General features: G+C 47.9%; 1 long non-coding RNA gene across 2 annotated transcripts; it reads left to right on the forward strand.

Moving 5' to 3' along the window:
• Positions 1 to 972: 972 nt before the first annotated feature.
• On the forward strand, positions 973 to 4379 carry LOC120973332 (uncharacterized). Of its 2 annotated transcripts, XR_012202556.1 has the most exons (4): positions 973 to 1580; positions 1735 to 2015; positions 2820 to 2910; positions 4149 to 4379. It is a non-coding gene; the product is annotated as an uncharacterized lncRNA (long non-coding RNA). The 2 variants fall into 2 exon arrangements; XR_012202555.1 differs by having other exon boundaries at positions 2820 to 4379.
• Positions 4380 to 11823: the final 7444 nt, after the last annotated feature.

Consider the following 11823-nt stretch of genomic DNA (forward strand, 5'->3'; position numbering starts at 1 on the left):
GGATCGGTCGATCATGAAGACGTACGACTACATCAACCGCGTTGTCATAATGCTTCCGCTTACGGTCTACAAGGGTACGTAGACAACACTCTCCCCTCTCGTTGCTATGCATCACCATGATCTTGCGTGTGCGTAGGAATTTTTTGAAATTACTACGTTCCCCAACAGTGGCATCCGAGCCAGGTTTATGCGTAGATGTTATATGCATGAGTCGAACACAAGTGAGTTGTGGGCGATAATAGTCATATTGCTTACCAGCATGTCATACTTTCATTCGGCGGTATTGTTGGATGAAGCGGCCCGGACCGACATTACGCGTACGCTTACGCGAGACTGGTTCTACCGACGTGCTTCGCACACAGGTGGCTGGTGGGTGTCAGTTTCTCCAACTTTAGTTGAATCGAGTGTGGCTACGCCCGGTCCTTCTTGAAGGTTAAAACATCACATACTTGACGAAAAATCGTTGTGGTTTTGATGCATAGGTAAGAACGGTTCTTTGTAACGCCCCGAGACCGACGCTCCAGATGCGTTCCATGTTTTGCGTGTCAGCTCGGTTATTTATTTTGTGTGTTGCATTCATCATCGCATCATTTGCATTGCATCGGCACTTCGTTGCCGTCATGTTTTAAAAATTTGCATTCATTCGTAGTTGCCGCGTTCCCCTTGTCTTCGTTGACCGTTCCGAGACCAACCGTGTTTTCGGTTCCCTCTTGTCAAACCAACTAACCTCTCTCGTCAGCCCACGATCCCCTCCGGCGCGTCCGAAAGTTGTCCCGTACCCGACCCGGTTTGTTGTTACCGTTGGATTCGGATCATCCCCAAACATCTACAAAACATCACTGTTTTCTTCATTGGACTTCCTAAACTATATTTTCTCAGCCGTCCGATTTTAATCAGATGATCCAAAATACCCCTTTCTTTCCCTATATGAAGACCCCTAATCTAAATATGGACAAACCCTAAAATCTAGGGAGATGTCCCATCCTCCTCGCGCCGCCACTCCTATTGTCTCCTCCCGCCTCGGGTTCTTCCCCGATCCAAAATCCTCCCTCGAATTTCCAACCGGACCAATTCCCTCGTCGTCGCCCAAGTTCCACCCCAACCAGAGCAGCCCCATCCCCGCAGGAGCGCCCTCGGCCTCCTCTGTTTTTTCCTCGCACCCGTAGTAGCAGCTCCACACGCCCGTGGATCCCCTTTGCCTTGCCTGAGCTCACCGGGGAGCAGAGCACCACGGCGCCCGAGTTCCTGCGCCCCCTCTTGATCCAGGAGGCCGAGCTCCCTTGCCTGAGGCCGCCGTCTTTGACCGGCCTCGTCAGACGCCATCGCCCTGCTGCCTTCTCCTTCCTGTTCGATCCGGAGGAGAGGAGCTCCGCCATGGCCCCGCCGTCAAGCAGCTCGACCCCGCCGCGGCCTCAAGTCCTCTGCCCGTCGCCATGAACGCCGCAGGAGCACCAACGCCACTAGCAGCCGTGCGCCTCCTCCCTCGTCCCAGCGGAGCCCCGTCCTCCCCGCGCCTGTCCCGTGTGCCCGGCGCTCCAACCCCAAGAAGCAGCAGCGCCCGAGCGCTCCTCTCCTCGCCGGTGCGCCCCCCCCCCCATCCATTCCGACGCCGGGAACGGAAACCCCGCGCCCGGATCCTGGTCCGCCTCCCTCTGCCCGTCCCTTTCCTTCTCGTATCTCCTTCCTCCCTCACCGCGACTTCTCTGAATTTGTTCCCCGGCCATGTCCTTGCAGCTCCTCCACCGCCCTGCTCAGTTCGTCGCCGTCTCCGCAAGATCCGGCGAGGCCCTGCGTTCCCAGCCTCGTCCCCGCCTCCAGGCCGCCACTGCGTCCCCTGCTTGTCGTCGCGCCGGCTTCTGCTTCCTCTTCTTCAAGCAGGAGTTCTGCTCGTCCCGCGCGCCTGAACACCGAGCAGCTGCGCTCGTTCTCGAGAGCGTTGACCAAGGCCCAGCGCCGCCCCAGCCTCGTCCGGCCCAGCCGCCCCCTCTCCACCAGCAAGCCAGATCTGGCCCGTGGTGAGACACCCACCGAAGCCCACCCGTGTGCAGCGCCCGCAATAGCTAGCCCAGTTCAGCTAGATTCGGCCCGATATGTTTTTTTCCTGTCCCAGCGAATTTAGTTATTATCCCGGGTTTTGTTGTTTTACAAAAAAAACCTCCACATCATGCATGTAATATCTCACGAACTATGCATCATATGTAAAAACTTCATATATGTGAAATGCTTAGTTTTTAATCTAGTTTCATAATATGTCACTTTCACCCATGTTAAAATTGTTTAAAATGATGTTTGATTAAATTTGCTCAAATAACATGCTAAATGCTTTAATTCATAACTAAATAACCGTAGCTCGGATTTTAATAAATTATATATGTAAATGGGGTAGAAAAATGCCTAGTTTAACATGGTGCACTTCATTTTGCTGTTTAACAACATTAAAATTGCGTTTATGGCAGAACAGTACCAAATCAAAATATGACATGAGGATTTTCTGAAATTATTGTTTGTTGTTCCGGCCTCATTTAAATTGCCTATAATAGGTAGTTTCCATATGTTTCACCTCTTGCCATGGTTAATAACATTTAATATTGTTGGGTCCATAAACGAGAGAGAACTAAATAATTAAATGTGGTGTTTCGTCAATATGCAACTCGTTGCATATTGAGCTCCACTTAATTTGTAGTGTTGTTTGTTGCACTTTTCCATGCCATGCCTCTTTAAACCGGACATGCATCATACTTGTTTGTGCATCATGCCATGTGTATGTGGTGGTTGTTTACTTTGTTGTTTGTTTCTTTCCGGGTTGCTTCTCTCGTTAGCTTCGGTTTCATTCCGGAGTTGTGAGGATTCGTTCGACTACATCCGTTTGTCTTCTTCATGGACTCGTTCTTCTTCCTTGCGGGATCTCAGGCAAGATGACCATACCCTCTAAATCACTTCTATCTTTGCTTTGCTAGTTGTTCGCTCTATCACTATGTCGCGCTACCTACCACTTGCTATATCATGCCTCCCATACTGCCATGTCAGCCTCTAACCTTTTCACCCGTCCTAGCAAACCGTTTGTTTGGCTATGTTACCGCTTTTGCTCAGCCCCTCTTATAGCGTTGCTAGTTGCAGGTGAAGATGAGGATTGCTCCATGTTGGATTATGTTTATGTTGGGATATCACAATATCTCTTATACTATTAATGCATCTATATACTTGGTAAAGGGTGGAAGGCTCGGCCTTATGCCTGGTGTTTTGTTCCACTCTTGCAGCCCTAGTTTCCGTCATACCGGTGTTATGTTCCTTGATTTTGCGTTCCTTACGCGGTTGGGTGATTTATGGGACCCCCTTGACAGTTTGCTTTGAATAAAACTCCTCTAGCAAGGCCCAACCTTGGTTTTACCATTCGCCTACCTAAGCCTTTTTCCCTTGGGTTCTGCAGACTCAAGGGTCATCTTTATTTTACCCCCCGGGCCAGTTCTCCTTCGAGTGCTGGTCCAAACCGAGCGATGTCCGGCGCGCCCTGGGCAACCAGGGTCTATGCCAACCCGACGTCTTGCTCATCCGGTGTGCCCTGAGAACGAGATATGTGCAGCTCCTATCGGGATTTGTCGGCACATCGGGCGGCTTTTCTGGTCTTGTTTTACCATTGTCGAAATGTCTTGTAAACCGGGATTCCGAGACTGATCGGGCCTTCCCGGGAGAAGGAATATCCTTCGTTGACCGTGAGAGCTTATAATGGGCTAAGTTGGGACACCCCTGCAGGGTATTATCTTTCGAAAGCCGTGCCCGCGGTTATGTGGAAGATGGGAATTTGTTAATATCCGGTTGTAGAGAACTTGACACTTGACCTTAATTAAAACGCATCAACCGCGTGCGTAGCCGTGATGGTCTCTTTTCGGCGGAGTCCGGGAAGTGAACACGGTTTCTGGGTTATGTTTGACGTATGTAGGAGTTCAGGATCACTTCTTGATCATTGCTAGTTCACGACCGTTCCGTTGCTCCTCTTCTCGCTCTTATTTGCGTATGTTAGCCACCATATATGCTTAGTGCTTGCTGCAGCTCCACCTCACTACCCTTTCCTTCCTATAAGCTTAAATAGTCTTGATCTCGCGGGTGTGAGATTGCTGAGTCCTCGTGACTCACAGATACTTCCAAAACAGTTGCAGGTGCCAGGGATACCAGTGCAGGTGACGCAACCGAGCTCAAGTGGGAGCTCGATGAAGATCTTGTTCGTTGTGTTGTTTCTTTTTCCTGTTGATCAGTAGTGGAGCCCAGTTGGGACGATCAGGGATCTAGCAGTTGGGTTGTCTTCTTTTATTTTGGTTCCGTAGTCGGACCTATGTGTGTACTCTGAATGATGTATGTTTTATTTATGTATTGTGTGAAGTGGCGATTGTAAGCCAACTCTTTATCCCATTCTTGTTCATTACATGGGATTGTGTGAAGATGACCCTTCTTGCGACAAAACCACAATGCGGTTATGCCTCTAAGTCATGCCTCGACACGTGGGAGATATAGCCGCATCATGGGCGTTACATTCTTGCTCAGCCCGTAGCAGCCACGTAAAACTTGCAACAACAAAGTAGAGGACGTCTAGCTTGTTTTTGCAGGGCATGTTGTGATGTATTATGGTCAAGACATGATGCTAAATTTTATTGTATGAGATGATCATGTTTCGTAACGAAGTTATCGGCAACTGGCAGGAGCCATATGGTTGTCGCTTTATTGTATGAAATGCAATCGCCATGTAATTGCTTTACTTTATCACTAAGCGATAGCGATAGTCATAGAAGCAATAGTTGGCGAGACGACAACGATGCTACGATGGAGATCAAGGTGTCGCGCCGGTGACGATGGTGATCATGACGGTGCTTTGGAGATGGAGATCAAAGGCACAAGAGGATGATGGCCATATCATATCACTTATATTTATTGCATGTGATGTTTATCCTTTATACATCTTATTTTACTTAGATTGACGGTAGCATTATAAGATGATCTGTCACTAAATTTCAAGGTACAAATGTTCTCCCTGAGTATGCACCATTGCGAAAGTTCGTCGTGCTGAGACACCACGTGATGATCGAGTGTGATAAGCTCTACGTTCACATACAATGGGTGCAAGCCAGTTTTCCACACACAGAATACTCGGGTTAAACTTGACGAGCCTAGCATATGCAGATATGGCCTCGAAACACTGAGACCGAAAGGTCGAGCGTGAATCATATAGTAGATATGATCAACATAGTGATGTTCACCATTGAAAACTACTCCATCTCACGTGATGATCGGACATGGTTTAGTTGATATGGATCACATGATCACTTAGATGATTAGAGGGATGTCTATCTAAGTGGGAGTTCTTTAGTAATATGATTAATTGAACTTTAATTTATCATGAACTTAGTACCTGATAGTATTTTGCATGTCTATGTTGTTGTAGATAGATGGCCCGTGTTGTTGTTCCGTTGAATTTTAATGCGTTCCTAGAGAAAGCTAAGTTGAAAGATGATGGTAGCAACTACACGGACTGGGTCTGTAACTTGAGGATTATCCTCATTGCTGCACAGAAGAATTACATCCTGGAAGCACCGCTAGGTGCCAAACCCGCTGCAGGAGCAACGCTAGATGTTATGAACGTCTGGCAGAGCAAAGCTGATGACTACTCGATAGTTCAGTGTGCCATGCTTTACGGCTTAGAACCGGGACTTCAACGATGTTTTGAACATCATAGAGCATATGAGATGTTCCAGGAGTTGAAGTTAATATTTCAAGCAAATGCCCGGATTGAGAGATATGAAGTCTCCAATAAGTTCTACAGTTGCAAATGGAGGAGAATAGTTCTGTCAGTGAGCATATACTCAAAATGTCTGGGTATAACAATCACTTGATTCAACTGGGAGTTAATCTTCCTGATGATAGTGTCATTGACAGAATTCTTCAATCACTGCCACCAAGCTACAAGAGCTTCGTGATGAACTATAATATGCAAGGGATGGATAAGACAATTCCCGAGCTCTTCGCAATGCTAAAGGTTGCGGAGGTAGAAATCAAGAAGGAGCATCAAGTGTTGATGGTCAACAAGGCCACCAGTTTGAAGAAAAAGGGTAAAGGGAAGAAGGGGAACTTCAAGAAGAACGGCAAGCAAGTTGCTGCTCAAGTGAAGAAGCTCAAGTCTGGACCTAAGCCTGAGACTGAGTGCTTCTACTGCAAAGGGACTGGTCACTGGAAGCAGAATTACCCCAAGTATTTGGCGGATAAGAAGGATGGCAAGGTGACCAAAGGTATATGTGATATACATGTTATTGATGTGTACCTTACTAATGCTCGCAGTAGCACATGGGTATTTGATACTGGTTCTGTTGCTAATATTTGCAACTCAAAACAGGGACTACGGATTAAGCGAAGATTGGCTAAGGACGAGGTGACGATGTGCGTGGGAAATGGTTCCAAAGTCGATGTGATTGCGGTCGGCACGCTACCTCTACATCTACCTTCGGGATTAGTTTTAGACCTCAATAATTGTTATTTTGTGCCAGCGTTGAGCATGAACATTATATCTCGATCTTGTTTGATGCGAGACGGTTATTCATTTAAATCAGAGAATAATGGTTGTTCTATTTATATGAGTAATATCTTTTATGGTCATGCACCCTTGAAGAGTGGTCTATTTTTGTTGAATCTCGATAGTAGTGACACACATATTCATAATATTGAAGCCAAAAGATGCAGAGTTGATAATGATAGTGCAACTTATTTGTGGCACTGCCGTTTGGGTCATATTGGTGTAAAGCGCATGAAGAAACTCCATTCTGATGGACTTTCAGAATCACTTGATTATGAATCACTTGGTACTAGCGAGCCATGCCTCATGGGCAAGATGACTAAAACTCCGTTCTCCGGAACAATGGAGCGACCAAAAGATTTGTTGGAAATCATACATACTGATGTATGTGGTCCGATGAATGTTGAGGCTCGCGGTGGGTATCGTTATTTTCTCACCTTCACAGATGATTTGAGCAGATATGGGTATATCTACTTGATGAAGCATAAGTCTGAAACATTTGAAAAGTTCAAAGAATTTCAAAGTGAAGTGGAAAATCATCGTAACAAGAAAATAAAGTTTCTACGATCTGATCGTGGAGGAGAATATTTGAGTTACGAGTTTGGTCTTCATTTGAAACAATGTGGAATAGTTTCGCAACTCACGCCACCCGGAACACCACAGCGTAATGGTGTGTCCGAACGTCGTAATCGTACTTTACTAGATATGGTGCGATCTATGATGTCTCTTACTGATTTACCGCTATCGTTTTGGGGTTATGCTTTAGAGACGGCTGCATTCACGTTAAATAGGGCACCATCTAAATCCGTTCAACACCTTTTGAACTGTGGTTTGGCAAGAAACCAAAGTTGTCGTTTCTTAAAGTTTGGGGTTGCGATGCTTATGTGAAAAAGCTTCAACCCGATAAGCTCAAACCCAACTCGGAGAAATGTGTCTTCATAGGATACCCAAAGGAGACTGTTGGGTACACCTTCTATCACATATCCAAAGGAAAAACATTCGTTGCTAAGAATGGATCCTTTCTACAGAAGGAGTTTCTCTCGAAAGAAGTGAGTGGGAGGAAAGTAGAACTTGATGAGGTAACTGTACCTGCTCCCTTATTGGAAAGTAGTACGTCACAGAAATCTGTTCCTGTGACTCCTACACCAATTAGTGAGGAAGCTAATGATGACGAACATGTAACTTCAGATCAAGTTACTACCGAACCTCGTAGGTCAACCAGAGTAAGATCCGCACCAGAGTGGTACGGTAATCCTGTTCTGGAGGTCATGTTACTTGACCATGACGAACCTACGAACTATGAGGAAGCGATGATGAGCCCAGATTCTGCAAAATGGCTTGAGGCCATGAAATCTGAGATGGGATCCATGTATGAGAACAAAGTGTGGACTTTGGTTGACTTGCCCGATGATCGGCAAGCCATCGAGAATAAATGGATCTTCAAGAAGAAGACTGATGCTGACGGTAATGTTACTGTCTACAAATCTCGACTTGTTGCAAAAGGTTTTCGACAAGTTCAAGGAGTTGACTACGATGAGACCTTCTCACCCGTAGCGATGCTTAAGTCCGTCCAAAACATGTTAGCAATTGCTGCATTTTATGATTATGAAATTTGACAAATGGATGTAAGGACTGCATTCCTGAATGGATTTCTGGAAGAAGAGTTGTATATGATGCAACCTGAAGGTTTTATCGATCCAAAGGATGCTAACAAAGTGTGCAAGCTCCAGCGATCTATTTATGGACTGGTGCAAGCATCTCGGAGTTGGAATAAATGTTTTGATAGTGTGATCAAAGCATATGGTTTTATATAGACTTTTGGAGAAGCCTGTATTTACAAGAAAGTGAGTGGGAGCTCTGTAGCATTTCTAATATTATATGTGGATGACATATTGTTGACTAGAAATGATATAGAATTTATGGATAGCATAAAAGGATACTTGAACAAGAGTTTTTCAATGAAAGACCTCGGTGAAGATGCTTATATATTGGGCATCAAGATCTATAGAGATAGATCGAGACGCTTGAGGGAGTCCTGGACTAAGGGGTCCTTGGACGTCCGGCCTGTTGGACATGGGTCGGACTGGTGGGCTATGAAGATACAAAACCGAAGACTCTCACCCGTGTCCGGATGGGACTCTCCTTGGCGTGGAAGGCACGCTTGGCGTTCGGATATGAAGATTCCTTTCTCTGTAACCGACTTTGTACAACCCTAGTCCTCTCCGGTATCTATATAAACCGGAGGGTTTAGTTCATAGGGACAATCATAATCATACAGGCTAGACTTCTAGGGTTTTAGCAATTACGATCTCGTGGTAGATCAACTCTTGTAATACCCATATTCATCAAGATCAATCAAGAAGGAAGTACGGTATTACCTCCATACAGAGGGCTCGAACCTGGGTAAACATCGTGTCCCCTGTCTCCTATTACCATCGACCTTAGACGCACAGTTCGGGACCCCCTACCCGAGATCCGCCGGTTTTGACACCGACATTGGTGCTTTCATTGAGAGTTCCGCTGTGTCGTCACTAGAAGGCTCGATGGCCCCGTCAATCATCTACAACGATGCTGCCCTGAGGGAGGTCTTTCTCCCCGGCCAGATCTTCATATTCGGCGGCTTCGCACTGCGGGCCAACTCGCTTGGCCATCTAGAGAAGATTGACAGCTACGCCCCTGGCCATCAAGTCAGGTTTGGAAGCTTGAACTACGTTGCTGATACCCGCGAAGACTTGATCTTTGATGGATTCGAGCCCACGGTAGCCGCTCCCTGCCACCGCGATGAACATGACCTAAATCTATCATCGGACAATACCCAGGAGATAGCGCTTGTAAATGCTCCGGCCTCAGATCCGGAGCAGATTGCGCCATCCGAGGACGGGAAGCTCAACCCCGCCACGGAAGCCGCAGACTCAGCGGCGTTGGAGCCGAACACAAACCCTACCTCGAGCGGGATCTGCGTCACCGGAACCTCGGATTCGTCTCTGGCCACAGGTTCCAAACCACGTACATCCGCGTCCGTCGAGCCTGATCACGCGCCGGTCGTCGAATTCAGCGTCGCGGACATCTTCCGGCACTCACCTTTAGGCGATGTGCTAAACTCATTAAAAACCCTCTCCTTAGCAGGGGACTCGCAGTCGAATTATATCCGGTTTGAACTGGGGCTGACGACGGGGAATTTCGCTTCCCACCCACCACCCACTTTATAGCCAGTGTCGACGACTTAACAGACATGCTCGATTACGACTCCGAAGACATCAACGGTATGAACGACGATGCCGGAGAAGAGCAGGCCCAGAACCCGCCATTTACTGGACGCCGGACGGCCACCTCTTCATATGACGTGTACATGGTGGATACATGCAAAGAGAATAACGGCGATGACAAAGAAGACCCAGTTGAGGATAAACCTCCTGAGATACAGCCAAAGCGCCGACGACAGCGGCGCCGCTCCAAGTCACGGCATGGAAAAGACAGCAATACCGGCACAGGAGAAAACAATACTCTAGACGATGCTGAAGACAATGAAGACCCCGTCGAACCAACCTCCGAACAGGACGAACGGGAAGATGGGCGAGTCAGCCCTGATGAACAGGCTGTAAATGAAGACTCGGAGGACAGCAATTATCTTCCGCTCTCCGAGGATGAGGTGAGCCTCGGCAACGAAGATTTTATCGTGCCTGAGGAACCTCTCGAGCAAGAGCGATTTAAGCGCCAGCTAATAGCCACTGCAAGGAGCCTGAAAAAGAAGCAGCAGCAGCTTCAAGCTGATCAAGATCTGCTCAATGATAGATGGACTAATGTCCTGGCGGCTGCGGAATACGGCCTCGAGCGCCCAACCAAAAGTTACCCGAAGCGCAAATTGCTACCTCAATTCGACGAGGCACTTGAGCCTGTACCATCAGCGTGTAATGAGGCTGATCGATCACCACGTGTCCGGGACAAAGCGGCAACTCAAGTCGAACACCAGCCCATACCACCTCGCCGTAAAGGCAGAGATAAAACAACTCGGGGATATACATATGACCTGCGGCACGACCTGGACAGTAGAGCAGGACAGACCAGATCGATCTATGGATCACGGGGGCGTGCCCCGACACGCGACGACGGCTACCTAGCCGGACGCGACAAGCATAATCACGCCCGGGCCGAAAACCGTAGACGGACGCCATCCGAGCTACGTCGCGACGTGGCCCGACATAGAGGTGCCGCACACCCCCTTTGCTTCAGCGATGAAGTAATGGAACACGAAATCCCAAAAGGGTTCAAACCCTTGAACATCGAATCATATGATGGGGCAACAGACCCCGCGGTATGGATCAAGGATTTTCTTCTCCATATTCATATGGCCAGCGGTGATGATCTTCATGCCATCAAATACCTCCCCCTAAAACTCAAGGGACCAGCTCGGCACTGGTTGAACAGTTTGCCCGGAAACTCCATTGGCAGCTGTGAGGACTTGGAAGATGCCTTCCTCGACAACTTCCAAGGTACATATGTCCGACCTCCGGATGCCGACGACTTAAGTCACATAGTCCAACAGCCCGGAGAGTCAGCCAGGAAATTCTGGACTAGGTTCTTAACTAAAAAGAAGCAGATTGTCGACTATCCGGATGTTGAAGCCCTAGCGGCCTTTAAGCATAGCATCCGCGACGAATGGCTCGCCCGACATCTCGACCAAGAAAAGCCGAAGTCCATGGCAGCCCTCGCGGCGCTTATGATCCGCTTTTGCGCGGGCGAAGATATCTAGCTAGCTCGTAGCAATAACAATACAAGCGAACCTGGCACTTCTGAAGCCAGAAATAGCAAGGGAAAGCCCAAACGCAACAGACACAAGCGTCGAAGCAACAGTGACAATACCGATGACACGACAGTCAACGCCGGATTCAGTGGCTCCAGGTCCGGCCAGTGGAAGAAGCCGTTCAAAAGGAACAATCCAGGCTCATCTAGCTTGGACCGCATCCTCGATTGCCCATGTCAGATACATGGCACCCCCGATAAACCAGCCAATCATACCAACAGAAGCTGTTGGGTCTTTAAGCAGGCCGGCAAGATAAACACCGAAAACAAGGAGAAGGGGTCGCAAAGTGAGGACGATGACAAGGAGCCCCGTCCACCGAACACAGGGGGGCAGAAGAAATTTCCCACTCAGGTCAAAATGGTGAACATGATATACGCCACCCATATACCCAAGAGGGAGGGCAAGCGAGTGCTCAGGGACGTCTATGCGATAGAGCCAGTCGCCCCAAAATTCAACCCATGGTCGTCCT

Source organism: Aegilops tauschii, chromosome 2 (genome assembly GCF_002575655.3).
Source record: "Aegilops tauschii subsp. strangulata cultivar AL8/78 chromosome 2, Aet v6.0, whole genome shotgun sequence".
Classification (NCBI taxonomy): domain Eukaryota; kingdom Viridiplantae; phylum Streptophyta; class Magnoliopsida; order Poales; family Poaceae; genus Aegilops; species Aegilops tauschii.